The sequence below is a fragment of the Apteryx mantelli genome, chromosome 22, assembly GCF_036417845.1.
Source record: "Apteryx mantelli isolate bAptMan1 chromosome 22, bAptMan1.hap1, whole genome shotgun sequence".
NCBI classification, from domain to species: Eukaryota; Metazoa; Chordata; class Aves; order Apterygiformes; family Apterygidae; genus Apteryx; species Apteryx mantelli.
In genome coordinates, this window is record NC_089999.1 from 752,538 (window position 1) to 766,415 (window position 13,878).

Sequence of the window (13,878 nt, forward strand, 5' to 3'; positions counted from 1 at the left end):
GGCCTATCAGGCACTCAGCCACAAGTGACATCACTACCACAAACTGCACCCACGTCACCAGCACTGGCCTATCAGGCACTCAGCCACAAGTGACATCACTACCACAAACTGCAGCCACATGACCAGCACTGGCCTATCACGCACTGAGCCTCAAGTGACATCACAAACACAAACTGCAGCCACAGCACCAGCACTGGCCTATCAGGCACTGAGCCACAAGTGACATCACAACCACAAACTCCACCCACATCACCAGCTCTGGCCTATCAGGCACTGAGACACAAGTGACCTCATAACTAAAAACTACAGCCATGTGACCAGCACTGGCCTATCAGGCACTCAGCCACAAGTGACATCACAACCACAAACTGCACCAACATCACCAGCACTGGCCTATCAGGCAGTGAGCCAAAAGTGACATCACAAACACAAACTGCACACACAGGACAAACACTGGCCTATCAGGCACTGAGCCACAAGTGACATCACAAACACAAACTCCACCCACATCACCAGTACTGGCCTATCAGGCACTGAGCCACAAGTGACATCACAACCACAAACTGCAGCCACATCACCAGCACTGCCCTGTCAGGCACTGAGCCACAAGTGACATCACAAACACAAACTGCACCCACGTCACCAGCACTGGCCTATCAGGCACTCAGCCACAAGTGACATCACAAATATAAACTCCACCCACATCACCAGCACTGGCCTATCAGGCACTCAGCCACAAGTGACATCACTACCACAAACTGCACCCACGTGACCAGCACTGGCCTATCAGGCACTGAGCCACAAGTGACATCACAACCACGTACTGCAGCCACGTCACCAGCACTGGCCTATCAGGCACTGAGACACAAGTGACATCATAACTAAAAACTGCAGCCATGTGACCAGCACTGGCCTATCAGGCACTGAGCCACAAGTGACATCACTACCACAAACTGCAGCCACATCACCAGCACTGGCCTATCAGGCACTCAGCCACAAGTGACATCACAAACACAAACTCCACCCACAGGACCAGCACTGGCCTATCACGCACTGAGCCTCAAGTGACATCACAAACACAAACTGCAGCCACATCACCAGCACTGGCCTATCAGGCACGGAGCCACAAGTTACATCACAACCACAAACTCCACCCACATCACCAGCTCTGGCCTATCAGGCACTGAGCCACAAGTGACCTCAAAACTACAAACTGCAGCCATGTGACCAGCACTGCCCTATCAGGCACTGAGCCACAAGTGACTTCAGAAACACAAACTGCACCCACATCACCAGCACTGGCCTATCAGGCACTGAGCCACAAGTGACCTCATAACTAAAAACTACAGCCATGTGACCAGCACTGGCCTATCAGGCACTCAGCCACAAGTGACATCACAACCACAAACTGCACCCACAGGACAAACACTGGCCTATCAGGCACTGAGCCACAAGTGACATCACAACCACAAACTGCACACACAGGACAAACACTGGCCTATCAGGCACTCAGTCACAAGTGACATCACAACCACAAACTGCACCCACAGGACCAGCACTGGCCTATCAGGCACTGAGACACAAGTGACATCACAAACACAAAATGCACCCACATCACCAGCACTGGCCTATCAGGCACTCAGCCACAAGTGACATCACAACCACAAACTGCAGCCACATCACCAGCACTGGCCTATCAGGCACTGAGCCACAAGTGACATCACAAACACAAACTCCACCCACAGGACCAGCACTGGCCTATCAGGCACTGAGCCACAAGTGACATCACAACCACAAACTCCACCCACATCACCAGCACTGGCCTATCAGGCACTCAGCCACAATGACATCACAACCACAAACTGCACCCACATCACCAGCACTGGCCTATCAGGCACTGAGCCACAAGTGACCTCACAACCACAAACTCCACCCACAGGACCAGCAATGGCCTGTCAGGCACTGAGCCACAAGTGACATCACAACCACAAAGTGCAGTTACATCACCAGCACTGGCCTATCAGGCACTCAGCCACAAGCGACATCATAAATAAAAACTGCAGCCATGTGACCAGCACTGGCCTATCAGGCACTGAGCCACAAGTGACATCACAAACACAAACTGCAGCCACATCACCAGCACTGGCCTATCAGGCACTCAGCCACAAGTGACATCATAACTAAAAACTGCAGCCATGTGACCAGCACTGGCCTATCAGGCACTCAGCCACAAGTTACCTCATAACTAAAAACTGCAGCCATGTGACCAGCACTGCCCTATCAGGCACTGAGCCACAAGTGACATCACAAACACAAACTCCACCAACAGGACCAGCACTGGCCTATCAGGCACTGAGCCACAAGTGACATCACAACCACAAACTCCACCCACATCACCAGCTCTGGCCTATCAGGCACTGAGCCACAAGTGACCTCATAACTACAAACTGCAGCCACATGACCAGCACTGGCCTATCAGGCACTGAGCCACAAGTGACCTCATAACTAAAAACTACAGCCATGTGACCAGCACTGGCCTATCAGGCACTGAGCCACAAGTGACATCACAACCACAAACTGCACCCACAGGACAAACACTGGCCTATCAGGCACTGAGCCACAAGTGACATCACAACAACAAACTGCACACACAGGACAAACACTGGCCTATCAGGCACTCAGCCACAAGTGACATCACAACCACAAACTGCACCCACAGGACCAGCACTGGCCTATCAGGCACTGAGCCACAAGTGACATCACAACCACAAACTGCAGCCACATCACCAGCACTGGCCTATCAGGCACTCAGCCACAAGTGACATCATAACTAAAAACTGCAGCCATGTGACCAGCACTGGCCTATCAGGCACTCAGCCACAAGTTACCTCATAACTAAAAACTGCAGCCATGTGACCAGCACTGCCCTATCAGGCACTGAGCCACAAGTGACATCACAAACACAAACTCCACCCACAGGACTAGTACTGGCCTATCAGGCACTGAGCCACAAGTGACTTCAGAAACACAAACTGCACCCACATCACCAGCACTGGCCTATCAGGCACTGAGCCACAAGCGACCTCATAACTAAAAATTGCAGCCATGTGACCAGCACTGGCCTATCAGGCACGGAGCCACAAGTGACATCATAACCACAAACTCCACCCACATCACCAGCACTGGCCTATCAGGCACTGAGCCACAAGTGACCTCACAACCACAAACTCCACCCACAGGACCAGCAATGGCCTGTCAGGCACTGAGCCACAAGTGACATCACAACCACAAAGTGCAGTTACATCACCAGCACTGGCCTATCAGGCACTGAGCCACAAGCGACCTCATAAATAAAAACTGCACCCACATCACCAGCACTGGCCTATCAGGCACTCAGCCACAAGTGACATCACAAATATAAACTCCACCCACATCACCAGCACTGGCCTATCAGGCACTGAGCCTCAAGTGACATCACAAACACAAACTGCAGCCACATCACCAGCACTGGCCTATCACGCACTGAGCCAGAAGTCACATCACAAAAACAAACTGCACCCACATCACCAGCTCTGGCCTATCAGGCACTCAGCCACAAGTGACATCACTACCACAAACTGCACCCACGTGACCAGCACTGGCCTATCAGGCACTGAGCCACAAGTGACATCACAACCACGTACTGCAGCCACGTCACCAGCACTTGCCTATCAGGCACTGAGACACAAGTGACATCATAACTAAAAACTACAGCCATGTGACCAGCACTGGCCTATCAGGCACTCAGCCACAAGTCACATCACAACCACAAACTGCACCCACAGGACAAACACTGGCCTATCAGGCACTGAGCCACAAGTGACATCACAACCACAAACTGCACACACAGGACAAACACTGGCCTATCAGGCACTCAGTCACAAGTGACATCACAAACACAAACTGCACCCACAGGACCAGCACTGGCCTATCAGGCACTGAGACACAAGTGACATCACAAACACAAAATGCACCCACATCACCAGCACTGGCCTATCAGCCACTGAGCCACAAGTGACATCACAACCACAAACTGCAGCCACATCACCAGCACTGGCCTATCAGGCACTGAGCCACAAGTGACATCACAAACACAAACTCCACCCACAGGACCAGCACTGGCCTATCAGGCACTGAGCCACAAGTGACATCACAACCACAAACTCCACCCACATCACCAGCACTGGCCTATCAGGCACTCAGCCACAAGTGACATCACAACCACAAACTGCAGCCACAGCACCAGCACTGGCCTATCAGGCACTCAGCCACAAGTGACATCACAAACACAAACTGCACACACAGGACAAACACTGGCCTATCAGGCACTGAGCCACAAGTGACCTCATAACTACAAACTGCAGCCACATGACCAGCACTGGCCTATCAGGCACTGAGCCACAAGTGACCTCATAACTAAAAACTACAGCCATGTGACCAGCACTGGCCTATCAGGCACTCAGCCACAAGTGACATCACAACCACAAACTGCACCCACAGGACAAACACTGGCCTATCAGGCACTGAGCCACAAGTGACATCACAACCACAAACTGCACACACAGGACAAACACTGGCCTATCAGGCACTCAGTCACAAGTGACATCACAACCACAAACTGCACCCACAGGACCAGCACTGGCCTATCAGGCACTGAGACACAAGTGACATCACAAACACAAAATGCACCCACATCACCAGCACTGGCCTATCAGGCACTCAGCCACAAGTGACATCACAACCACAAACTGCAGCCACATCACCAGCACTGGCCTATCAGGCACTGAGCCACAAGTGACATCACAAACACAAACTCCACCCACAGGACCAGCACTGGCCTATCAGGCACTGAGCCACAAGTGACATCACAACCACAAACTCCACCCACATCACCAGCACTGGCCTATCAGGCACTCAGCCACAAGTGACATCACAACCACAAACTCCACCCACATCACCAGCACTGGCCTATCAGGCACTCAGCCACAAGTGACATCATAAACACAGACTGCACCCACAGGACAAACACTGGCCTATCAGGCACTGAGCCACAAGTGACCTCATAACTACAAACTGCAGCCACATGACCAGCACTGGCCTATCAGGCACTCAGCCACAAGTGACCTCACAACCACAAACTCCACCCACAGGACCAGCAATGGCCTGTCAGGCACTGAGCCACAAGTGACATCACAACCACAAAGTGCAGTTACATCACCAGCACTGGCCTATCAGGCACTCAGCCACAAGCGACATCATAAATAAAAACTGCAGCCATGTGACCAGCACTGGCCTATCAGGCACTGAGCCACAAGTGACATCACAAACACAAACTGCAGCCACATCACCAGCACTGGCCTATCAGGCACTCAGCCACAAGTGACATCATAACTAAAAACTGCAGCCATGTGACCAGCACTGGCCTATCAGGCACTCAGCCACAAGTTACCTCATAACTAAAAACTGCAGCCATGTGACCAGCACTGCCCTATCAGGCACTGAGCCACAAGTGACATCACAAACACAAACTCCACCAACAGGACCAGCACTGGCCTATCAGGCACTGAGCCACAAGTGACATCACAACCACAAACTCCACCCACATCACCAGCTCTGGCCTATCAGGCACTGAGCCACAAGTGACCTCATAACTACAAACTGCAGCCACATGACCAGCACTGGCCTATCAGGCACTGAGCCACAAGTGACCTCATAACTAAAAACTACAGCCATGTGACCAGCACTGGCCTATCAGGCACTGAGCCACAAGTGACATCACAACCACAAACTGCACCCACAGGACAAACACTGGCCTATCAGGCACTGAGCCACAAGTGACATCACAAACACAAACTGCACACACAGGACAAACACTGGCCTATCAGGCACTCAGCCACAAGTGACATCACAACCACAAACTGCACCCACAGGACCAGCACTGGCCTATCAGGCACTGAGCCACAAGTGACATCACAACCACAAACTGCAGCCACATCACCAGCACTGGCCTATCAGGCACTCAGCCACAAGTGACATCATAACTAAAAACTGCAGCCATGTGACCAGCACTGGCCTATCAGGCACTGAGCCACAAGTGACATCACAACCACAAACTCCACCCACATCACCAGCACTGGCCTATCAGGCACTCAGCCACAAGTGACATCACAAACACAAACTGCAGCCACAGGACCAGCCATTGGCCTATCAGCCGCTCAGCCACAATGACATCACAAACACAAACTGCAGCCACGTGACCAGCACTGGCCTATCAGGCACTGAGCCACAAGTGACATCACAAACACAAACTGCAGCCGCATCACCAGCACTGGCCTATCAGGCACTGAGCCACAAGTGACTTCACAACCAAAAATGCAGCCATGTCACCAGCACTGGCCTATCAGGCACTCAGCCACAAGTGACCTCACAAACACAAACTGCACCCACAGGACCAGCAATGGCCTGTCAGGCACTGAGCCACAAGTGACATCACAACCAAAAATGCAGCCATGTGACCAGCACTGGCCTATCAGGCACTGAGCCACAAGTGACAACACAACCACAAACTGCAGCCACATCACCAGCACTGGCCTATCAGGCACTCAGCCACAAGTGACATCACAACCACAAACTGCAGCCACATCACCAGCACTGGCCTATCAGGCACTCAGCCACAAGTGACATCACAACCACAAACTCCACCCACATCACCAGCTCTGGCCTATCAGGCACTGAGCCACAAGTGACCTCAAAACTACAAACTGCACCCACGTGACCAGCACTGGCCTATCAGGCACTGAGCCACAAGTGACATCACAAATATAAACTCCACCCACATCACCAGCACTGGCCTATCAGGCACTCAGCCACAAGTGACATCACAACCACAAAATGCAGCCACATCACCAGCACTGGCCTATCAGGCACTCAGCCACAAGTGACATCACAACCACAAACTGCAGCCATGTGACCAGCACTGGCCTATCAGGCACTGAGCCACAAGTGACATCACAAACACAAACTGCAGCCACATCACCAGCACTGGCCTATCAGGCACTGAGCCACAAGGGACATCACAACCACAAAATGCACCCACAGGACCAGCACGGGCCTATCAGGCACTATGCCACAAGTGACATCACAAACACAAACTGCACCCACAGCACCAGCACTGGCCTATCAGGCACTCAGCCACAAGTGACATCATAACCACAAACTCCACCCACAGGACCAGCACTGTCCTATCAGGCACTGAGCCACAAGTGACCTCACAACCACAAACTCCACCCACAGGACCAGCAATGGCCTGTCAGGCACTGAGCCACAAGTGACATCACAACCACAAAGTGCAGTTACATCACCAGCACTGGCCTATCAGGCACTGAGCCACAAGCGACCTCATAAATAAAAACTGCAGCCATGTGACCAGCACTGGCCTATCAGGCACTGAGCCACAAGTGACATCACAAACACAAACTGCAGCCACATCACCAGCACTGGCCTATCAGGCACTGAGCCACAAGTGACATCACAAACACAAACTCCACCCACAGGACCAGCACTGGCCTATCACGCACTGAGCAAGAAGTCACATCACAAACACAAACTGCAGCCAGATCACCAGCACTGGCCTATCAGGCACTGAGCCACAAATGACCTCATAACTAAAAACTGCAGTCATGTGACCAGCACTGGCCAATCAGGCACTGAGCCGCAAGTGACATCACAACCACAAAATGCCGCCATGTGACGAGCACTGGCCTATCAGGCACTCAGCCACAAGTGACATTACAAACACAAAATGCAGCCACAGGACCAGCACTGGCCTATCAGGCACTCAGCCACAAGTGACATCACAACCACAAACTCCACCCACATCACCAGCACTGGCCTATCCGGCACTCAGCCACAAGTGACATCACAAATATAAACTCCACCCACATCACCAGCTCTGGCCTATCAGGCACTCAGCCACAAGTGACATCACTACCACAAACTGCACCCACGTCACCAGCACTGGCCTATCAGGCACTCAGCCACAAGTGACATCACAAATATAAACTCCACCCACATCACCAGCACTGGCCTATCAGGCACTCAGCCACAAGTGACATCACTACCACAAACTGCAGCCACATCACCAGCACTGGCCTATCAGGCACTGAGCCACAAGTGACATCACAACCACATACTGCAGCCACGTCACCAGCACTGCCCTATCAGGCACTGAGCCACAAGTGACATCACAAACACAAACTGCAGCCACATCACCAGCACTGGCCTATCACGCACTGAGCCTCAAGTGACATCACAAACACAAACTGCAGCCACATCACCAGCACTGGCCTATCAGGCACTGAGCCACAAGTGACATCACAACCACAAACTCCACCCACATCACCAGCTCTGGCCTATCAGGCACTGAGCCACAAGTGACCTCATAACTACAAACTGCAGCCACATGACCAGCACTGGCCTATCAGGCACTGAGCCACAAGTGACCTCATAACTAAAAACTACAGCCATGTGACCAGCACTGGCCTATCAGGCACTCAGCCACAAGTGACATCACAACCACAAACTGCAGCCACAGCACCAGCACTGGCCTATCAGGCACTGAGCCACAAGTGACATCACAACAACAAACTGCACACACAGGACAAACACTGGCCTATCAGGCACTCAGCCACAAGTGACATCACAACCACAAACTGCACCCACAGGACCAGCACTGGCCTATCAGGCACTGAGACACAAGTGACATCACAAACACAAAATGCACCCACCTCACCAGCACTGGCCTATCACGCACTGAGCAAGAAGTCACATCACAAACACAAACTGCAGCCAGATCACCAGCACTGGCCTATCAGGCACTCAGCCACAAGTGACATCATAACTAAAAATTGCAGTCATGTGACCAGCACTGGCCATTCAGGCACTGAGCCGCAAGTGACATCACAATCACAAACTGCACCTACATCACCAGCACTGGCCTATCAGGCACTGAGCCACAAGTGACATCACAACCACAAACTGCAGCCACATCACCAGCACTGGCCTATCAGGCACTCAGCCACAAGTTACATCATAACTAAAAACTGCAGCCATGTGACCAGCACTGGCCTATCAGGCACTAAGCCACAAGTTACCTCATAACTAAAAACTGCAGCCATGTGACCAGCACTGCCCTATCAGGCACTGAGCCACAAGTGACATCACAAACACAAACTCCACCCACAGGACTAGTACTGGCCTATCAGGCACTGAGCCACAAGTGACTTCAGAAACACAAACTGCACCCACATCACCAGCACTGGCCTATCAGGCACTGAGCCACAAGCGACCTCATAACTAAAAATTGCAGCCATGTGACAAGCATTGGCCTATCAGGCACTGAGCCACAAGTGACATCATAACCACAAACTCCACCCACAGGACCAGCACTGTCCTATCAGGCACTGAGCCACAAGTGACCTCACAACCACAAACTCCACCCACAGGACCAGCAATGGCCTGTCAGGCACTGAGCCACAAGTCACATCACAACCACAAAGTGCAGTTACATCACCAGCACTGGCCTATCAGGCACTGAGCCACAAGTGACATCACAAACACAAACTCCACCCACAGGACCAGCACTGGCCTATCACGCACTGAGCAAGAAGTCACATCACAAACACAAACTGCAGCCAGATCACCAGCACTGGCCTATCAGGCACTGAGCCACAAATGACCTCATAACTAAAAACTGCAGTCATGTGACCAGCACTGGCCAATCAGGCACTGAGCCGCAAGTGACATCACAACCACAAAATGCCGCCATGTGACGAGCACTGGCCTATCAGGCACTCAGCCACAAGTGACATTACAAACACAAAATGCAGCCACAGGACCAGCACTGGCCTATCAGGCACTCAGCCACAAGTGACATCACAACCACAAAATGCCGCCATGTGACGAGCACTGGCCTATCAGGCACTCAGCCACAAGTGACATTACAAACACAAAATGCAGCCACAGGACCAGCACTGGCCTATCAGGCACTGAGCCACAAGTGACATCACAACCACAAACTCCACCCACATCACCAGCACTGGCCTATCAGGCACTCAGCCACAAGTGACATCACTACCACAAACTGCACCCACGTCACCAGCACTGGCCTATCAGGCACTCATCCACAAGTGACATCACTACCACAAACTGCAGCCACATGACCAGCACTGGCCTATCACGCACTGAGCCTCAAGTGACATCACAAACACAAACTGCAGCCACAGCACCAGCACTGGCCTATCAGGCACTGAGCCACAAGTGACATCACAACCACAAACTCCACCCACATCACCAGCTCTGGCCTATCAGGCACTGAGACACAAGTGACCTCATAACTAAAAACTACAGCCATGTGACCAGCACTGGCCTATCAGGCACTCAGCCACAAGTGACATCACAACCACAAACTGCACCAACATCACCAGCACTGGCCTATCAGGCAGTGAGCCAAAAGTGACATCACAAACACAAACTGCACACACAGGACAAACACTGGCCTATCAGGCACTGAGCCACAAGTGACATCACAAACACAAACTCCACCCACATCACCAGTACTGGCCTATCAGGCACTGAGCCACAAGTGACATCACAACCACAAACTGCAGCCACATCACCAGCACTGCCCTGTCAGGCACTGAGCCACAAGTGACATCACAAACACAAACTGCACCCACGTCACCAGCACTGGCCTATCAGGCACTCAGCCACAAGTGACATCACAAATATAAACTCCACCCACATCACCAGCACTGGCCTATCAGGCACTCAGCCACAAGTGACATCACTACCACAAACTGCACCCACGTGACCAGCACTGGCCTATCAGGCACTGAGCCACAAGTGACATCACAACCACGTACTGCAGCCACGTCACCAGCACTGGCCTATCAGGCACTGAGACACAAGTGACATCATAACTAAAAACTGCAGCCATGTGACCAGCACTGGCCTATCAGGCACTGAGCCACAAGTGACATCACTACCACAAACTGCAGCCACATCACCAGCACTGGCCTATCAGGCACTCAGCCACAAGTGACATCACAAACACAAACTCCACCCACAGGACCAGCACTGGCCTATCACGCACTGAGCCTCAAGTGACATCACAAACACAAACTGCAGCCACATCACCAGCACTGGCCTATCAGGCACGGAGCCACAAGTTACATCACAACCACAAACTCCACCCACATCACCAGCTCTGGCCTATCAGGCACTGAGCCACAAGTGACCTCAAAACTACAAACTGCAGCCACATGACCAGCACTGGCCTATCAGGCACTGAGCCACAAGTGACCTCATAACTAAAAACTACAGCCATGTGACCAGCACTGGCCTATCAGGCACTCAGCCACAAGTGACATCACAACCACAAACTGCACCCACAGGACAAACACTGGCCTATCAGGCACTGAGCCACAAGTGACATCACAACCACAAACTGCACACACAGGACAAACACTGGCCTATCAGGCACTCAGTCACAAGTGACATCACAACCACAAACTGCACCCACAGGACCAGCACTGGCCTATCAGGCACTGAGACACAAGTGACATCACAAACACAAAATGCACCCACATCACCAGCACTGGCCTATCAGGCACTCAGCCACAAGTGACATCACAACCACAAACTGCAGCCACATCACCAGCACTGGCCTATCAGGCACTGAGCCACAAGTGACATCACAAACACAAACTCCACCCACAGGACCAGCACTGGCCTATCAGGCACTGAGCCACAAGTGACATCACAACCACAAACTCCACCCACATCACCAGCACTGGCCTATCAGGCACTCAGCCACAATGACATCACAACCACAAACTGCACCCACATCACCAGCACTGGCCTATCAGGCACTGAGCCACAAGTGACCTCACAACCACAAACTCCACCCACAGGACCAGCAATGGCCTGTCAGGCACTGAGCCACAAGTGACATCACAACCACAAAGTGCAGTTACATCACCAGCACTGGCCTATCAGGCACTCAGCCACAAGCGACATCATAAATAAAAACTGCAGCCATGTGACCAGCACTGGCCTATCAGGCACTCAGCCACAAGTGACATCACAAACACAAACTGCAGCCACATCACCAGCACTGGCCTATCAGGCACTCAGCCACAAGTGACATCATAACTAAAAACTGCAGCCATGTGACCAGCACTGGCCTATCAGGCACTCAGCCACAAGTTACCTCATAACTAAAAACTGCAGCCATGTGACCAGCACTGCCCTATCAGGCACTGAGCCACAAGTGACATCACAAACACAAACTCCACCAACAGGACCAGCACTGGCCTATCAGGCACTGAGCCACAAGTGACATCACAACCACAAACTCCACCCACATCACCAGCTCTGGCCTATCAGGCACTGAGCCACAAGTGACCTCATAACTACAAACTGCAGCCACATGACCAGCACTGGCCTATCAGGCACTGAGCCACAAGTGACCTCATAACTAAAAACTACAGCCATGTGACCAGCACTGGCCTATCAGGCACTGAGCCACAAGTGACATCACAACCACAAACTGCACCCACAGGACAAACACTGGCCTATCAGGCACTGAGCCACAAGTGACATCACAACAACAAACTGCACACACAGGACAAACACTGGCCTATCAGGCACTCAGCCACAAGTGACATCACAACCACAAACTGCACCCACAGGACCAGCACTGGCCTATCAGGCACTGAGCCACAAGTGACATCACAACCACAAACTGCAGCCACATCACCAGCACTGGCCTATCAGGCACTCAGCCACAAGTGACATCATAACTAAAAACTGCAGCCATGTGACCAGCACTGGCCTATCAGGCACTCAGCCACAAGTTACCTCATAACTAAAAACTGCAGCCATGTGACCAGCACTGCCCTATCAGGCACTGAGCCACAAGTGACATCACAAACACAAACTCCACCCACAGGACTAGTACTGGCCTATCAGGCACTGAGCCACAAGTGACTTCAGAAACACAAACTGCACCCACATCACCAGCACTGGCCTATCAGGCACTGAGCCACAAGCGACCTCATAACTAAAAATTGCAGCCATGTGACCAGCACTGGCCTATCAGGCACGGAGCCACAAGTGACATCATAACCACAAACTCCACCCACAGGACCAGCACTGTCCTATCAGGCACTGAGCCACAAGTGACCTCACAACCACAAACTCCACCCACAGGACCAGCAATGGCCTGTCAGGCACTGAGCCACAAGTGACATCACAACCACAAAGTGCAGTTACATCACCAGCACTGGCCTATCAGGCACTGAGCCACAAGCGACCTCATAAATAAAAACTGCAGCCATGTGACCAGCACTGGCCTATCAGGCACTGAGCCACAAGTGACATCACAAACACAAACTGCACCCACATCACCAGCACTGGCCTATCAGGCACTCAGCCACAAGTGACATCACAAATATAAACTCCACCCACATCACCAGCACTGGCCTATCAGGCACTCAGCCACAAGTGACATCACTACCACAAACTGCACCCACGTGACCAGCACTGGCCTATCAGGCACTGAGCCACAAGTGACATCACAACCACAAACTGCAGCCACGTCACCAGCACTGGCCTATCAGGCACTGAGACACAAGTGACATCATAACTAAAAACTGCAGCCATGTGACCAGCACTGGCCTATCAGGCACTGAGCCACAAGTGACATCACAAACACAAAATGCACCCACATCACCAGCACTGGCCTATCAGGCACTCAGCCACAAGTGACATCACAAC